Source organism: Bubalus kerabau, chromosome 1, assembly GCF_029407905.1.
Source record: "Bubalus kerabau isolate K-KA32 ecotype Philippines breed swamp buffalo chromosome 1, PCC_UOA_SB_1v2, whole genome shotgun sequence".
Taxonomy (NCBI): Eukaryota; Metazoa; Chordata; class Mammalia; order Artiodactyla; family Bovidae; genus Bubalus; species Bubalus kerabau.
The window spans coordinates 166614879-166630958 of record NC_073624.1 but is presented as its reverse complement, the minus strand read 5'-3'; positions in this window follow the sequence as shown (position 1 = coordinate 166630958).

The window sequence follows — 16080 nt, the reverse complement described above, 5'->3', positions numbered from 1 at the left end:
AGAGAGATGCAGACTTTTGGGGTGTCTTTGGCTCTGCTGTCCAGGGCTCCCCTGTGGCCAGGCCAGGTAAATCCCGCTGCTTCTGAAGGAGACTTTAATGATAGACTCTCCCCGGCAAAGCCAAGGGCTCAGAAACAGCTTCGTGTTGTCTCCGGCTCGGCTGAGTGTGTGGGTCAGCACTCAGCTATTGGCTGGATTAGTGAATCGTCAATAGATCCGGTTGAGCTAAGACAGCTGGAGTAAGCAGACCACACATAGGCGCTGGTTATTTTGGCTTTTGTGGTGACGTGGCGTGATTTGTAGCTTGGCTCTCGGCCACTATGACACTCACAGAGCCTGGTCAGCTGTCACGGGTTCATGCTCTTTGCTGAGTGAAATGACCTGAGTGTAATTTCATGGTGCATGGAAAGAACACGGACTCTGGAGTCCCACACACCCCTTGGGTCTGGCCCTGCCATTGCTTACCACCCACGGGAACTTCTCAATGCTTCCTCCTGGGTAAAATGAGGAGGGACAAACCCATCTGGAAACACGGTTGTGATTACAAGTCTAGATTCTATCTCAAGGGCCTGGCCCAGGGCCTGGCGCATAGTAGGCATCCATTAAATGGCTGTTTGGATTTGGGGTTGGGAAGCCCACCCACTATGTGCAGAAGCTTGGACCTTCCACTGCCTGCTCCCTCCTCTCCCTGGCTCCTAGTCCTGCGGTGTCTTGACCTTGCGCCCCTGGCTCGGGCCACACCTTTGCTTCCCTGGGTCCCTGCAGCAGTTTTCTGAGCACCCTCGCTGCCCCAGGCTGCCTGCTCTAGGCCCACTTCACACAGCGGCCGACGCCAGGGAAGCTCTGGTTTTGTCACATTCCCAGCCACATGTGTTGATGATTTCTTACCCGCGCTGGAGCCTGGACCGGAGCCCCTCCGCATCAGCCCCGCCCACACGGCAGCCTCAGGGATCACCGCTCCTCTTCACGCGCTGTGATCTAGTGCCCAGGAGCCGAGCGCAAGCTGCCGGCCCCTCCCCGCCTCCTCGCCCTCAGTATCTCTCCTTTCTCTGCATCACTCTCCTCTTTTGTCTCCCTCTTCTCTTTATCTCTTCCCTCCTCCCCTCCCTGTCCTTAACCTCCCCATGACCCCCATTGTCCTTCTCCGTGATCCTCTGGCACCTTGAATTTCCCACAACCATGCCACACTGTCCCGAGCCTCTTCTGGAGCCTTGCAGTGGACATAGCATCCTCAGACTGCACTCCCATGGGAAGAGAAAGGCCATGGTCCAGAGCCCAAGCTCTGGAGCCAGTGTTGGGGACTGAACTGCCTGTGTGACCTTGGGCAGATCACTGCACTTCTCTGGGCCTTGCTTTCTCAGCTGTGAAGCTTTTATGAGCGACTCCATGCAGAGCGCAGAGGATGACTATGTGTTCTAGTCTAAGTGGGAGCTCTTTCTGTCATGGAGTTGACAGCCTGGGGGATGTCAGATAAGATGAGCCATCATGCTGCCCCAAGATAAGGGCAGTGTGGGTGCGCTCCGAGGACAGGAGGGGGCTCCGCCAGCCAGAGACCCAGGAGTGCCAGTGGCCGCCCTCCAGAGGCCTTGGGCTGTGCAAGGGCGAGGCCTTGGCTGTCGATAACTTCCAGCCCCCACCTTCCACGCTGCTGGACACCTTTTGAGCACCACACCAATGTGTCCACAATTCTCATTCTAGTTACTGCCATCTCCACAGGTGACAAACACACTGTACAGGAACCACCCGTATCCCTTCTCCTGGACTCCACACACATGCCTCTCACTTCTGTCTCCAATGCTTCTTAGTAGGTGAGTCCCTTTTACCACATTGGTACCAAAGTAAAGAAATAAGGATCAGGCATGGAGAGTGGAGAAGGGCATGGCAACTCACTCCAATATTCTTGCCTGGGGACTCCCATGGACAGAGGAGCCAGGCGGGCTACAGTCCTTTGGGTTGCAAAGAGTCAGACAGGACTGAGCGACTTAGCATGCAGGCACCCAGGGAGAGGGAGACCAGGCACTGGGTCCAACAAAGATGGATCCAGCTGAGGCTAGAATCCAGGTTGCTGTGTTGAGGTGTGTCCAACCCCTAAACATAATATGTTACTCTTATTTAGATCTTTGATTTCTTTCCTCAGCATTTAATAATTTGGGCATACCGATCCTATACATGTTTTGTAAAATTCATACCTAAGTATTTCATTTACTTTGGAGCAATAACCAATGGTATTGTGTTTTAAATTTTGGTTTCAAGGTGTTCATTTGTATATGTAGAAATGAAATTTACTTTTGTGTGTTGATCTTATATTTTGCAATCTTGCTGAACTCATTTATTCTAGTTTTTTTGTGTATGTCAATTTCTTAGGATTTTCTATGCAAACAACCAAATCATCTGCAAATAAGAACAGTTCTATTTCTTCATTTTCAATCTGTAAGCCATTTCTTTTTCTTACCTTATTGTAGTGGCTAGAACTTCAATTATGTTGAAGAGGAGTGGTCAGAGCAGATAGCCTTTCCTTGTTTGATTTTTCACCATTGAGTAGGCTTTTGTAAATGTTCTTTATTGTGTGAAGTGGTTCCTTTCTATTCCTAGCTTGTGTGCATGCATGCTCAATAGCTCAGTGTCTCTGACTCTTTGTGATTCCATGGACTGTAAGCTGCCAGGCTCCTCTGTCCATGGGATTCCCCAGGCAAGAGTACTGAAGTGGACTGCCATTTCCTTCTCTAGGGGATCTTTCTGACCCAGGGATCAGACACATGTCTCTTGTGTCTCCTGTACAGGCAGGCAGATTCTTTACCACTGAGCCACCCGGGAAAGCCCCTATTCCTAGCTTACTGGAGATTTTTCTTTTTCTAATTGTCATACATAGGTGTTATATCTTGTCAAATTTTTTCCTGTGTCAATTAGTATGATCATATGATTTTTCTTCTTTAGCCTATTGATATGGTGAATTATATTGATTAATTTTTTTTCTATTTTTTTTAAACTTTACAGTATTGTATTGGTTTTGCCATACATCAACATGCATCTGCCATGGGTGTACACGTGCTCCCCATCCTGAACCCCCCTCCCACCTCCCTCCCCATCCCATCCCTCTCAGTCATCCCAGTGCACCAGCCCCAAGCTTCCTGTATCCTGCATTGAACCTGGACTGGTGATTTGTTTCTTATATGATATTATACATGTTTTAATACCATTCTCCCAATTTTTGAATGTTAAATAAACCTTTGTGTACTTGGAATAAATTCCACTTACTTATGCTCCATATTTCTGGCCAGTTTACGTCCCTGTTCTTTATTCCCTCCCTGGAGTCCACTGGGACCAACTTACACTGACCATGTCTCTGACCTTGGACCCTCACCACAAGCTCAGCACTGCTGCCCCACATAGCATAGTTCCTGGGTGGCTGATGCTGGCTGAGCTGAATCTGAGTTCACCGCATGTCCTTGAACTTAAAGCACAGGCTGCTAGCCTTTCTTTGGAGAGGCCCACTGGGAGTCTCCATTCAGTTTCTATCAGTCATCACCCAGCAGGTCCACCCAAATCCAAATCTCTGGCTAGAAGAACACTGTAGCAAAAATCCAGCGCGTTCTCATATAAATCCAGATCAAATGCCGTTACGGCTGGGCTGGAGCATTTCCGGGAGCAGACAGAAAGCAGTTCTATCGTGCGTTGGTTTACTGTTGCTTCTCTCTTCTTTGGAAGGGCAGAGAAAATAAAGAACCATTGGAATCCAGTAGCAAATGCTTTGTTGTTCAGCCATGCAGCGAGCCGACCTGCAACACAAACCACTATGAACTGGTAGCAATGTTTAATCATTTTTCATAGTCACTAATGAAAACAGTGCTGCTTCTGGCTGAGTAGTTCAAAGTGCCCAACAAATGAATTCTGAGTCCCAGGCGAGAACTCTAGATCTGGAAGGTCTTGGATCAACTAATGATATACCTTGTGCAAAATTTAAACCTCCCAATAATGTCCATGCATGTGGCCTAATGGTACTATAGAGATTTTAAGATTGGTACATATATTAGTCACTGTAATTAAAATCCTGGAGTTATATTATATGTTATTTGTATGGCAGTTTGTGATGTGTTTAAAGCTCCCAGTTTCAAAATTATTAAAGCTACTGTCCCTGGGTTGGCCAAAGTGATAAGGAAAGTAAGAATGTGATCTTATTCCCTTTTGATGGGGCCGGCTGGGAGGAGGATGCGTGAGGGATTTTCTTATAAAGAGACCAAATGCCAAATAAAAGAATTCCAGCTGTGCAACAGGAAAGTTGAAATGGTTTGTTAGGATCATTAATATTGCAATGAAAACTAATTAAACCTGGAGCTAGAAGGAGTTCATTAGTGGTTTGGAGCCAAAGATTCTGCTTCTGCAGAGTCGGTTGTAGCACTGGGGAACTTGGAAAGTTGGCAGCTGGGCATGGGGTCAAGCGGCCCGCTCCTTTTTGTAGCTTCTGAAATTGGGCTTCACTAATGATAGGCACTAGGCAGACATGAGCCAAGAAATTTCCTTGGAGTACCGGAAGTGCCCCTCTGGGTGATGTCACTCCTGTCTCGGGGTGGGGGGATCACCCCTTGCAGGCTACTGAGACTGAGCCTTTGAGGATAGAGAAGTGAGCCTTTGAAGATGGCGAAGTGGAGGGGAACTGGGAGGCTTTCTTTCTAAGAAATGAGAAAGGTTTTCACATTGCAACTCAACTCACTTCAAGCCATTAAGAAAAATAAAGAAACCCACGTCTTCAATGGTAGTTTTGGACCACTGAAGTGCTTTCACACACCTCCCACTTGCTTTTCTCAATGGTCCTCATAAAATCACTCTGTCATTTCTTTCTCCAAGTTGGTTTCCTGAGAGAGTGGAGGTTGTTTCTGTTGCAGGTTGGGTCTGTCAGGCAGCAGACTCTGAGATGGGGGTTAGCTGGCAGGATCTCTATTAAGCAGGGCTCTTTGGGACCAACCCTGTAGAATGGAGGTGTTAGCAGCAGGTATGGGAAGAAGGAGAATCAAACTTTGATCTTGTCTGACACTTCTGGGAGCTGTGGGGCTGGAGTGGCCCTCCAGAGGTGTCCTGATTTGGGTAGAGATGGCCAGATCTTCATCCTTTGGCTTTGATCAGTCGTTGCATGGCGGCCACCCTGGGAAAGGTGGGACCTGGTGCCTGGCAGCTCTGTGCAGACATGACTTGTGAAGGGACCCCTGCTCCTAGCACCCCAGCAGCTGGGGCGGCAGGTCCTTCCTCCCCGGGGCTTCTTGGCGGTGTGCAGCAACATTCTCTGCTATTTTGTTCATCATCATTTCCTTTGACTCCAGCATAGTACCTGGCATACCTGGCATATCATAGGATTTAAAAAAATTTTAAATTTTGAATTGGAGAATAATTGCTTTACAATATTGTGTTGGGTTCTGCCACACATCAGCATGAATAAACCTTAGGTGTACAGATGTCCCCTCCCTTGGCCTTCCATCCCGTCTCCCGCTCTATCTCACCCCCTAGGTTGTCAGGGAGCACAGGGTTGAGCTCCCTGTGTCATACAGCAGATTCCCACTGGCTATCTATTTTACATACGGTAATGCCTGTGTCAACAGACTGGTTCCAAAAAGGAAAAGGAGTATGTCAAGGCTGTATATTGTCACCCTGTTTGTTTAACTTCTATGCAGAGTACATCATGAGAAACGCTGGGCTGGAAGAAGCACAAGCTGGAATCAAGACTGCTGGGAGAAATATCAATAACCTCAGATATGCAGATGACACCACCCTTATGGCAGAAAGTGAAGACGAACTGAAAAGCCTCTTGATGAAAGTGAAAGAAGAGAGTGAAAAAGTTGGCTTAAAGCTCAACATTCAGAAAACGAAGATCATGGCATCTGCTCTCATCACTTCATGGCAAATAGATGGGGAAACAGTGGAAACAGTGGCAGACTATTTTTTTGGGCTCCAAAATCACTGCAGATGGTGACTGCAGCCATGAAATTGAAAGACACTTACTCCTTGGAAGGAAAGTTATGACCAACCTAGACAGCATATTAAAAAGCAGAGACATTACTTTGTCAACAAAGGTTCTTCTAGTCAAGTCTATGGTTTTTCCAGTGGTCATGTATGGCTGTGAGAATTGGACTGTGAAGAAAGCTGAGCGCCAAAGAATTGATGCTTTTGAACTGTGGTGTTGGAGAAGCCTCTTGAGAGTCCCTTGGACTGCAAGGAGATCCAACCAGTCCATCCTAAAGGAGATCAGCCCTGGGTGTTCATTGGAAGGACTGATGTTGAAGCTGAAACTCCAATACTTTGGCCACCTCATGCAAAGAGTTGACTCATTGGAAAAGACTCTGATGCTGGGAGGCATTGGGGGCTGGAGGAGAAGGGGACAACAGAGGATGAGATGGCTGGATGGCATCACTGACTTGATGGACATGGGTTTGAGTGAACTCCGGGAGTTGGTGATGGACAGGGAGGCCTGGCATGCTGCGATTCATGGGGTCGCAAAGAGTCAGACACGACTGAATGACTGAACTGAACTGAACTGAACGCGCATGTTTGCATGCTACTCTCTCGGTCACCCCACTCTCTTCTGCCCCACTGTGCACACGAGTCTGTCCTCTACGTCTGTGTCTCCATTGCTCCCTGCAAACAGGCTCACCAGGACCACCTTTCTAGATTCCATATATATGCGTTAGTATATGATATTTGTCTTTCTCTTTCTGACTTATTTCACTTTGAATAATAGGTTCTAGGTTCATCCACCTCTTTAGGACTGACCCAAATGTGTTCTTTTTTATGGCCAAGTAATATCCCATGGTATATGTACCACAACTTTTTTATCCATTCGTTTGTCAGTGGGCATTTAGGTTGCTTCTATGTCCTGGCTATTGTAAATAGTGCTGCAATGAACACTGGGGTACATGTGTCTTTTTCAATTATGGTTTTCACAGGATATACACATCATAGGTTTTTAATAAATATTTATTAATGCAGATGGAATATTTCTCTTTCACACAGAAAAAACCAAGACTTGGAAAGTGAAGTAAATGGAGGAACTAGAGTTAGAACAAAGTTCCCTCTAACTCCCAAATCCCAGCCCTGGCCATTCTCTCTTACCTCTACTCATGAACAATTAAGTCCATGAAGGAGGTCATTGGGTGATGAGCATCTGGCCGTTGGTACAAACAAAATCAGCTTCATCTTTCAACATCCAAAGAAGATAACTAGGTTTTCTCTCTTTCAAGCCTTTCCCTAGCCCTGCCTTTGAGTGGAAGATTGTTGCTAGGAATCTTGTCACTGGGTCTCAAGAGGAAGAACAGAGGCTTTTCCAGCAGATCAAATTAACTTGGCCTTGAGTTTGAGGACCCCCAAAATGAAAGCTGGACCCTGCTGTCCACTCTATGTCTTGACAACTTTGGCCAGCCCAAGGGGTTGCTTGGTCCTGGGGTACAAGCAAAGAGGACGGGACACATGGATACAAAGGCCAAGAGTTTCAGGCAGCTTGCCTCGAGCTGCTTTTGGATAGACTGTTACAAGGTCTCAGCCTCTGTGCTTGCATTGCAGGCAAAACTAGAGCAAAGAGTAATTTTGATAACTAAATATACTAAAAATGTTTACGTTTCTAGATTTTCTAGTCCTTGGATTCAGCACTTCTGGCATGCCGTGAGTGGGTTACAAAAGTGCCAGCATCTTGTTCCCCTTGGCCCTGGGGCAGCAGGCAGACATGGGGGAGAGGCAACTGATCACCTCCAGCCACAAGCAGCCTCTTTTGTTTACTTCTGTGTAACACATGTGTGCCCTAATTTAGGAAAGGGTAAGATGTGACATTTAAACCACATTGAATATTGGAAGCAAAGAGTGCTATGCATTGTAGTAAGGATCTTCCACAGTTTCCAAGTCTAATCCCATGACCCAGAGGAAATGGCTTGCTCTCTCCCAGGGCTCAGAACAGCCACCCTTCAGCTGTCAGATCCTTGAGCCTCTCATTCAAACCTCTCATCTTACAGATGAGGATACCGGGGTCCAGGAAGGTAAACGCCTGGGCAATCGGCATGGGAACAAGGTAGGTGTACTTTGACATAATTAACTCTGCTTATTATCCTGGAATGACCCATAAGAGATGATGAAAAATGATAATTATTTAATCATATACTTTAACTACATGGTATGTTTTATACATTGCATAATTATCACCATCATAATTAATGGTGGTGAATTCTTCTGCAGCTAAAAGCAGTCTGCTGAAGGGAGCATTTAAATATCTTTTTCTTTCACAACAAGGTTAAGCCTAGGCAGATTTTTCTTATTGTAGATCTTATCTGCTAGTTTGAAAAAAAATTATTTATTTGTTTGCCTGCGTTGAGTTTTAGTTGTGGGACACAGGACCTTTGTTGCATCACGTGGGGACTTCCGTCGCAGCTCGTAGACTCTGTTTTTGGTGTGCAGGCTTCAGGAGCTGTGGCACGTGGGCACATGAGCTCTGGAGCACACCAGCTCAGCTGTTGCAGTGCTTGGGCTTAGTTGCTCTGTGGCATGCGGGATCATCCCAGACTAGGGATTGCATCCGTGTCCCCTGCATTGCAAAACAAATTCTTAACCACTTGACCACCCGGGAAGTCCCAAGCCAAGGTAGACTTTTACTTTTTGTTTAGTCCCAGGCAGCAGAGAGATGTCATGAAGAACACACTGACCCTATTCTCAATCTTCAGCCATCATTTCCCACTGTAGGGGCAAGAGCACACTCCAGGACACCTGAGTGTGTTCACAGTGCTGGAAAAGTCTACCCAACTTTACTAGAGGCCTCCAAATTCCCTGATTTCAGAGGAGTGAAAAATTTAGCAGTCAACTCTGAACCTTTCTAGTCCGCCTTTCAGAATCATTGAGGTAATTCATAAGGTTTTGGATTAAGTTAAAATGCAATCAAGCAGAGAAGTTAAAAGTCTTAATGGTTTAAGAAAGTCTGGAGCCAGACTCCCCAGCATTAGAAAGGCAGTCCCATGGTGACATCGCAGGGCAGGATTCCCTCTTTTTCCTCACACCCTGGCATATAGCTTTCACCCTCAAGGTCACCTCATGGTCCACACTGGTGGAAAATTCCAGCCATCATGTCAGCGTTCCAGGCTGGCAGCCAGAAAGAAGGTAGGGGTGCTGGGGAGACAGAGCTTTCTCTTCCCAGTTGAATACATTTTCTGGCATTCCCATAGAGCAGCTCATTTTCATTCCATTGGCCAGAAACAGTCAGACTACCTTTAACTGCAAGGGAGGGAGGTGAATAAAGATTTTAGCTGGTATATCTTCTCTTAACTAAAAACCAGGGTTCTGTAACTAGGGAGGAAAGGAGGATCATGGTTGGTGTAGATAATCACTGTCTATGTCATGAGATTCCAGGAGATAATGGGCGCCAAGTCTTCAGCCAGTGCCTGGAACGTGGTTCAGTTCTTATTTATTTAGCAATCATTTATGCAGTGCCTCTACGTCTTAGCGCAGAGGTTGTCCCTACTCTCAGGGAATTCTTGATCCAGGGCTCAGCCAGCAACAGAGGCATGGCATTCTCCAAGTAGACACAGCCTCTGTGATGGATGTGCTTTACATCAGTGGCATCTTTGTGGTTTTCAAGACATGGGCCTGCAGATCTGGTCAGCCAAGGTCTGTGGGGGTTGCCTATGGTCTTCTAGGGTCCTAATGCATTAAGAATGTTTTGGTGGCTGCTTAAAGGGGACGTTCAGGCTAGGCAGCATGGTTTGGTGGGAATGGTACAGGTTGGGAGCCAGAGACATCTGGCCTCGGATCCCACAGTGATGCTGATGCTGGCTCTCAACATGGTGAGCCTGGTTCCTGGTCTGGGAAATGGGGATAATGCCCCATACCTGGAGGACCATCATGAGAATAGTGTCCAGCCCAGCTCTTGTCAAGATGCTGCTGCCGCTATTCTGCCAGGAACACTCTGAGAGACCCTGGTTTAGGGAAAGAATGTAACTTTATAGTAAATTTCACTTTGTGGTTTAGTCACTAAATCATGTCCGACTCTTTGCTACCCCATGGACTGAAGCCAGGCTCCTCTGGTGAACAGTTAAACAAAACTGTGCTCCATCCATACCATTCTGATTTGTAAGGGTCTCTTAAATGATAAGGATATTAACTCCTTTGTCATATTTGTTGAAACTACTTTTTTTTCAGTTTGTGTTATCCTTTTATTTTTTAAATGTGGTATTTTTGATATAGCATATATAAGATATATATATACCCATAGATTGTGCAGCTTACTCTATCACATTTTCTTCTGTAGTAATTTTTATTGCTGACCTTAGAAGTGCCTCCACCATCCTGATATTAGTAATTATTGACATATATTTACTTCTATTTTCTAAGGTTTCATTATAAATAAAAATTCTATTTGATGACTAATATATTTCTTTTCCCCTTGGGTGTGATGTTCCTTTTATCATCTTCTCAGTTCTTACATGTTTTGAAGATTTCTTTCTGTGCTTACTTAGTCTCTTCCATTGATCTGTTTGCAAATTCTTCCGCCAATAAAACACTTAATTGTTGGAACTTTAGTACACATTTTAAAATTTGGCAGAACAGTTCTCTGTTCTTTTAAGAAATGCTTCCAACGTTTCCCAGTTGTTTATTTTTTAGATGTTTAGAATTATTTTGTAAATATTTGTTTCATTAAAAAATTCTACCACTATATTGATAGTAATTGTCTTAACTATTTAATTGGAAAGCAATTAACTTTCTTCTTTCTTCCTCCCTCCCTGCCTCCCTCCCTCTCTCTTTCTTTCTTTCTTTGTTTCTGCCTATCTATGGGACCCTGTCATAAAGAACCTGACTACCAGTGCAGGAGAAATAAGAGATGTGGGTTCAATCCCTGTTCAGTTCTTACAAAGATAAATGGCATGAAAAAGGGGGTGCTTCAGCCTCAGCATCAGTCCTTCCAATGAACACCCAGGACTGATCTCCTTTAGGATGGACTAGTTGGATCTCCTTGCAGTCCAAGGGACTCTCAGGAGTCTTCTCCAACACCACAGTTCAAAACATCAATTCTTTGGTGCTCAGCCTTCTTTATGGTGCAACTCTCACATCCATACATACAGCATTGGGCACTGACCCCACACAAAGTTGATGCTTTGCTGGTGGCCTTCCAGCCCCATCCTTCAGGGCCCAACCCACTCCTGTCCTGACACCCTGAGCTCAGGCCCCTGGACTTGAACCCTACACAGCAGCTCTCTGAAGAGTGGGCTTCTGCCCCGTCACTGGGAAGTTAGGCCCCTCCAGCTTCCCTAGGCTCCTTCTCTCTGGCCAAGTTTGGGTTATGTCTCCTGCTCGAGGAGGATCCCCCTTCAAGGCCTGAGTTCAGTGCCTCTTCCCTCCAGCCACCCTTCCCTGTCATCTCCCTTCCCCGACAACCTCCTCTCCAAGGTCCCGGAGAGGCCCACTCTCCTCAAAGGCCGAGCGCCCGACCAACAAGCAGCCGCTGTATGTTTCCCACTTCCAGCTACGTTCATTCATCTTCCCGTGCTGCTCACCCTTCCCATCTGTGGCCTCGAGCTCCAGAGCCTGACAGGCAAATGCCTGACCAGGGCCCCGGGGTGGGAGTGGGCGGAAGGCTCAGCTCGTTCTCACCCGTGAGCAGCTGGGCCCAGCCTGGCCCGACGCAGAGGACCATGGAGACCCAAACTTGGCTTTGAGAGGACTCCTAGCTGAGCAGCCCCAGCAAATGTTGGATCTCAATTCCTCTAAAGTAAGAGGAATCCTTTCTCACTTCCCTGGGGTGCCCTGAGAATGAATTATTTACTATTTGTAAAGCACTTTGTAGGGTTCAGTATCATTACACAGGGACCACAGGGCTCAAAAGCAACCCTGGATGCCTGACAGGGTGGTTGTTACTATTAAGCATTTGTATAGCACTTTACATTGGCCAAGGGCTCCCAGTCGTTTATTAGTTAATTCTCCCAGCACTCTGGAGCTGTCAGCGGACTCTGGTTGCCATGTTCTCCAGTCTGGAAACGAGGTTGCTGAGGTCAGGTGAGGCCAGATGCCTTGTGTAGGGTTACCTGGCTCAGGTGGCCCGAGCCACTGGCTCTGCCTTTGACCCTTGACTACCTGCGAGTTTCATGTCTTACAATCTTGTTGCCAGCCCACTCTAATCTCCAGTGAGGTGCCCTGTGAGTGGATGCTCAGTTGCTCAGTCACGTCCAACTCTTCTGTGACTTCATGGTCTGTAGACTGCCAGGCTTCTCTGTCTGTGGGATTTCCCAGGCAAGAATATTGGAGTGGGTTGCCATTTCCTACTCTGGGGGATCTTCCTGACCCAGGGATCTAACCTGCGTCTCCTGCATCTCCTGAATTGGCAGGCGGATTGGATGGCTGTAAAGCATGACCTCAGTGACACTCCAGAGACTGCTCTCAATTTACAACCTCATGAAGGGATGAACACTGGCTCCAGAGTCAAAATCTGGTTGTATAATTTGTAAGATGGGTGATTATGAACACATTTCTTAATGCTCCCAAGACTTGGGGTCCTTGATTATTAAGTAAGAATAGAAAAACCAAAGAGGTTGTTATGAAGATCAAAAGTGTTACATAAAAGAGGACACAGCATAAGACAAAGGCTTCATGCTTGTTAGGCAAGCCTCTAAGTACTGTCCTGGCACAGCCAGACTTCAGCTTCAAAGATGACACAGGCTGGCCCATGGGAAATGTCATAAAGGAAAGCTTTGGATCCGAGAAATCCATGGGACTCTATCAAATTCTTGCCTTCAGCTTGGGAACCTAAGAGTAGAAAGGTGAGGAAAAGGGCAAAGCTGGAGCTACCCCTGCTTCCATTGCACATGAACACATCATGCTAGTCAAAACCCAGTGAGTTTTCTCATTAGTTAACAAATATTAACTAAGCACCTACTATGAGCTCAACACAGTTTGAGGAGTGACAGATTTGGCAGCGACCAAGGGAGACAAAGAATGCTGATTGGGGAGTGAGTAGGGGATCATGTAGGAGAGGGAGGGGATGGTACATGCAAATGCCCCAAGGAAGGGAAGCCTTCCGGATGCCCAAGCAACAGAGAGGAGGGCCCTGTGATTACAGGAAGGGAGGAAGTGGTGAGGAGATGAACTGGGTGAGGACTCAGAAGCAGCTCCCATGGAGTCCTGAATCTCAGAGTGAGGGGTGCAATTTTATTCCCTGTGCAATACCTCTGAGGGGCTGTAAGCAAGGAGGCGATGTGAACCTTCAGGTTGCTTTGGGTATCATTACATCTTCAGCAGACAGGAATCTGAGCACTCATTTCTGCCAGACTGTTAATCTCTCAGCTCCAAGAAGTCCAAAGTGTGTTTACTTAGTGACAGATATGGAATGTTTGTGTCCCGCCCTTTCCCCCTCCAGACCTTATCCTCAGTGTGATGGTATTTGAAGGTGGGGCCTCTGGCAGATGATTAGGTCATGAGGGTGGAACCCTCATGAATAGGATTAGTGTCCTTATAAAAGAGACCCTGGGGAGCCCCCTTCCCTCTTCTACCATGTATGGGCACAGTGAGAATATGACTGTCTAGGAACCAGGAGGCAGGCCTCTATCAGAGATTAAATCTGATGATGCCTTAATCTTGGATTTCCCAGCCTCCAGAAATGTGAGAAGTACACATTTGTATTTTATAAACCACACAATCTGAATGGACCAAGCCACTTAGAGCATGTCTGAAACACAGCCCAGTGAGGGAAGCCCCACTACCCTCATGTCCATGACAGCTGGTGAATTCTCATAAAAATCCACCAGTCTCAGTGAGATGAAGCAACCATGAGGCTCCTTGGCTCCCACCTGCTGGTCCAGGCCTGACTGAGATGCTCTGCCCTTCTGTACTCAGCGTCTTTTTCTTCCTTTGTGAGATAGTTCACAGACTGGCTGTAGAAGGCTAGTCCATCTTTCTTCTCTTCCTGGTTGTCTGGGAAAATCTACTACCCACAAAAGCACTCCCTCATCTCATAAATCAGACAGATGCTGTTGAGTCCCAGATCCCCTTCCTGGGGCACAGGCATAGACTCTTATGTCATGCAGGGCAATCTGTGTGGGAATCATTGAGGTTTCTAGGAAGGATGTCCTGACCAGCAAGAAGCTTGCAGTCTGGTTGGAGAAACAAGACTTCAGTGTCCTAGAAACTGGATTGAGCAAGTTGTAAAGTGTTGTGGCTGGAAAGAACCTGAGCATCCTCTGGTCGCTCAAGATAAAGGCTGCAGTTACCAGGTCATACTTAATTAATTACTGAGTACGTCATCCCGACAATGTGTGGCTAGGAATCTATGCCTAGCCTAACGGTGAGTTTCCTTGAAACCTCAGTAGTAGGGGAACCCATTGTTGAGAAGCTTTTGAGAAAAATAGGGCTGAGGCCTGAGCTCATAAATGAAGCCATGAAGCACTTTACATCTATTTATTTTTTAACCTTTAATATAATAAAACAAAGGCAGCATACTAAATAAAGACAAAAGCATTGGCCTCTTACACATCATAAATTTGTGATAGCAGCAAGTTTATAATTAATTTCCATTTACCATTCCTTCCTTCCTTAAAATCTTTAGGTATCTCTTCCTCACAATTTCAGCAAGATGCTTATAAATTCACTTGGCATGCATTCAGAGAACATGTTTAAAGGGGATAATATTTTTGAAGTATTTTCCTATCCTGTAACTCTTCATGCCCTGGGCTGCCCACCTGTGTTGGACAGAGTTCTTACCAGGAGACAATAAAATCTGTCCAACAAAATCCCCCATCAGAAAGGGGATTTTAAAATCATATTTGTTTGCTTACAGGACCTCCTGGGAAACCGGGGAATGATCTTGGCTGCTACTCAGTCAGGAAAACTGCCCGAGCTCACACAGGACTATTCTAGTAAAATTCCACGGCCGTTGCCACCCCCTGCTTGACACCTATGTCACCAGGCTCTCAAAATCCCACCTCAGCTGTTAGAAGAGTCAGTTGTTTCTGCAATCAGACTTCTGGAAGATTCCATGTGCTGTTGTGTGGCCAGAAAGTCTTGTTGTTCACTTCATTTTCCAAGTTGGTGTGTCAGCCTGGCGGACGCTCGGTGGTATGTGGAACTCTGTCTGAAAATACAGTGTCTAGCCCAGAATAGGAAGCTCGTGGGGGTGGGGGGGGGCAACTAACAGGGTCAGCCAGCCCCCCATGGCAACAGCGGGGAGGGGGCCTCAGACACAGGCTAATCCTCCACCCACCTCTGCCGCAGCCTGACAGATCAGGTTTCCACCTGGGGTGTGGCAGCAAGGGTTCTCAGTGCTTCAGGCAGAAGGCAGATATTAACTAGAGCACCATGTCATGACTCAGCTCTGACTTTACAAAGTAAATGCTTTTTTGAGTCTCTAACAGGACAATGATCTTAAGAGTCAGGATTTGTAGAGAGAGAAAGCTTCTTCTAAGTTCTTGAAGCTCCCATGAACATGTTAGCAGCCATGCCTGGGCAACAGGAACATCAAGGTTACAGTAACATATTGGATAGAGAAATTCAGGATATAGTATAATCATAGACCCTGCTACATGCGAAAGCAAAGTATAAAGCTTACCCCTTCTACTCTGCTGCTGCTGCTGCTAAGTTGCTTCAGTTGTGTCCGACTCTGTGCAACCCCATAGACGGCAGCCCACCAGGCTCCCCCGTCCCTGGGATTCTCCAGGCAAGAACACTGGAGTGGGTTGCCATTTCCTTCTCCAATGCATGAAAGTGAAAAGTGAAAGTGAAGTCCCTCAGTCGTGTCCGACTCTTAGCGACCCCATGGACTGCAGCCTACCAGGCTCCTCTGTCCATGGGATTTTCCAGGCCAAGAGTACTGGAGTGGGGTGCCATTGCCTTCTCTGCTAGTGAGTTATAAAAAGAGAAGAGAGAAAGAGCCAGGAAACATTGGCCAAAAGTAGAATCTTCATCTTCCCCTTCTTGGGGATACAATTTGGTGGGGTTGGGGTGCTTAGAAACATTTCTATACCACCCCCCTCCCCCACCCAATACCACTTCCTGCACGTTATCCTGAAAGGCTATGAGCCTTAGGAGAAGAGAGGTGAGACTTCATCACCATGGCTGACCTGTGTGAGATCCGTGGTGTAC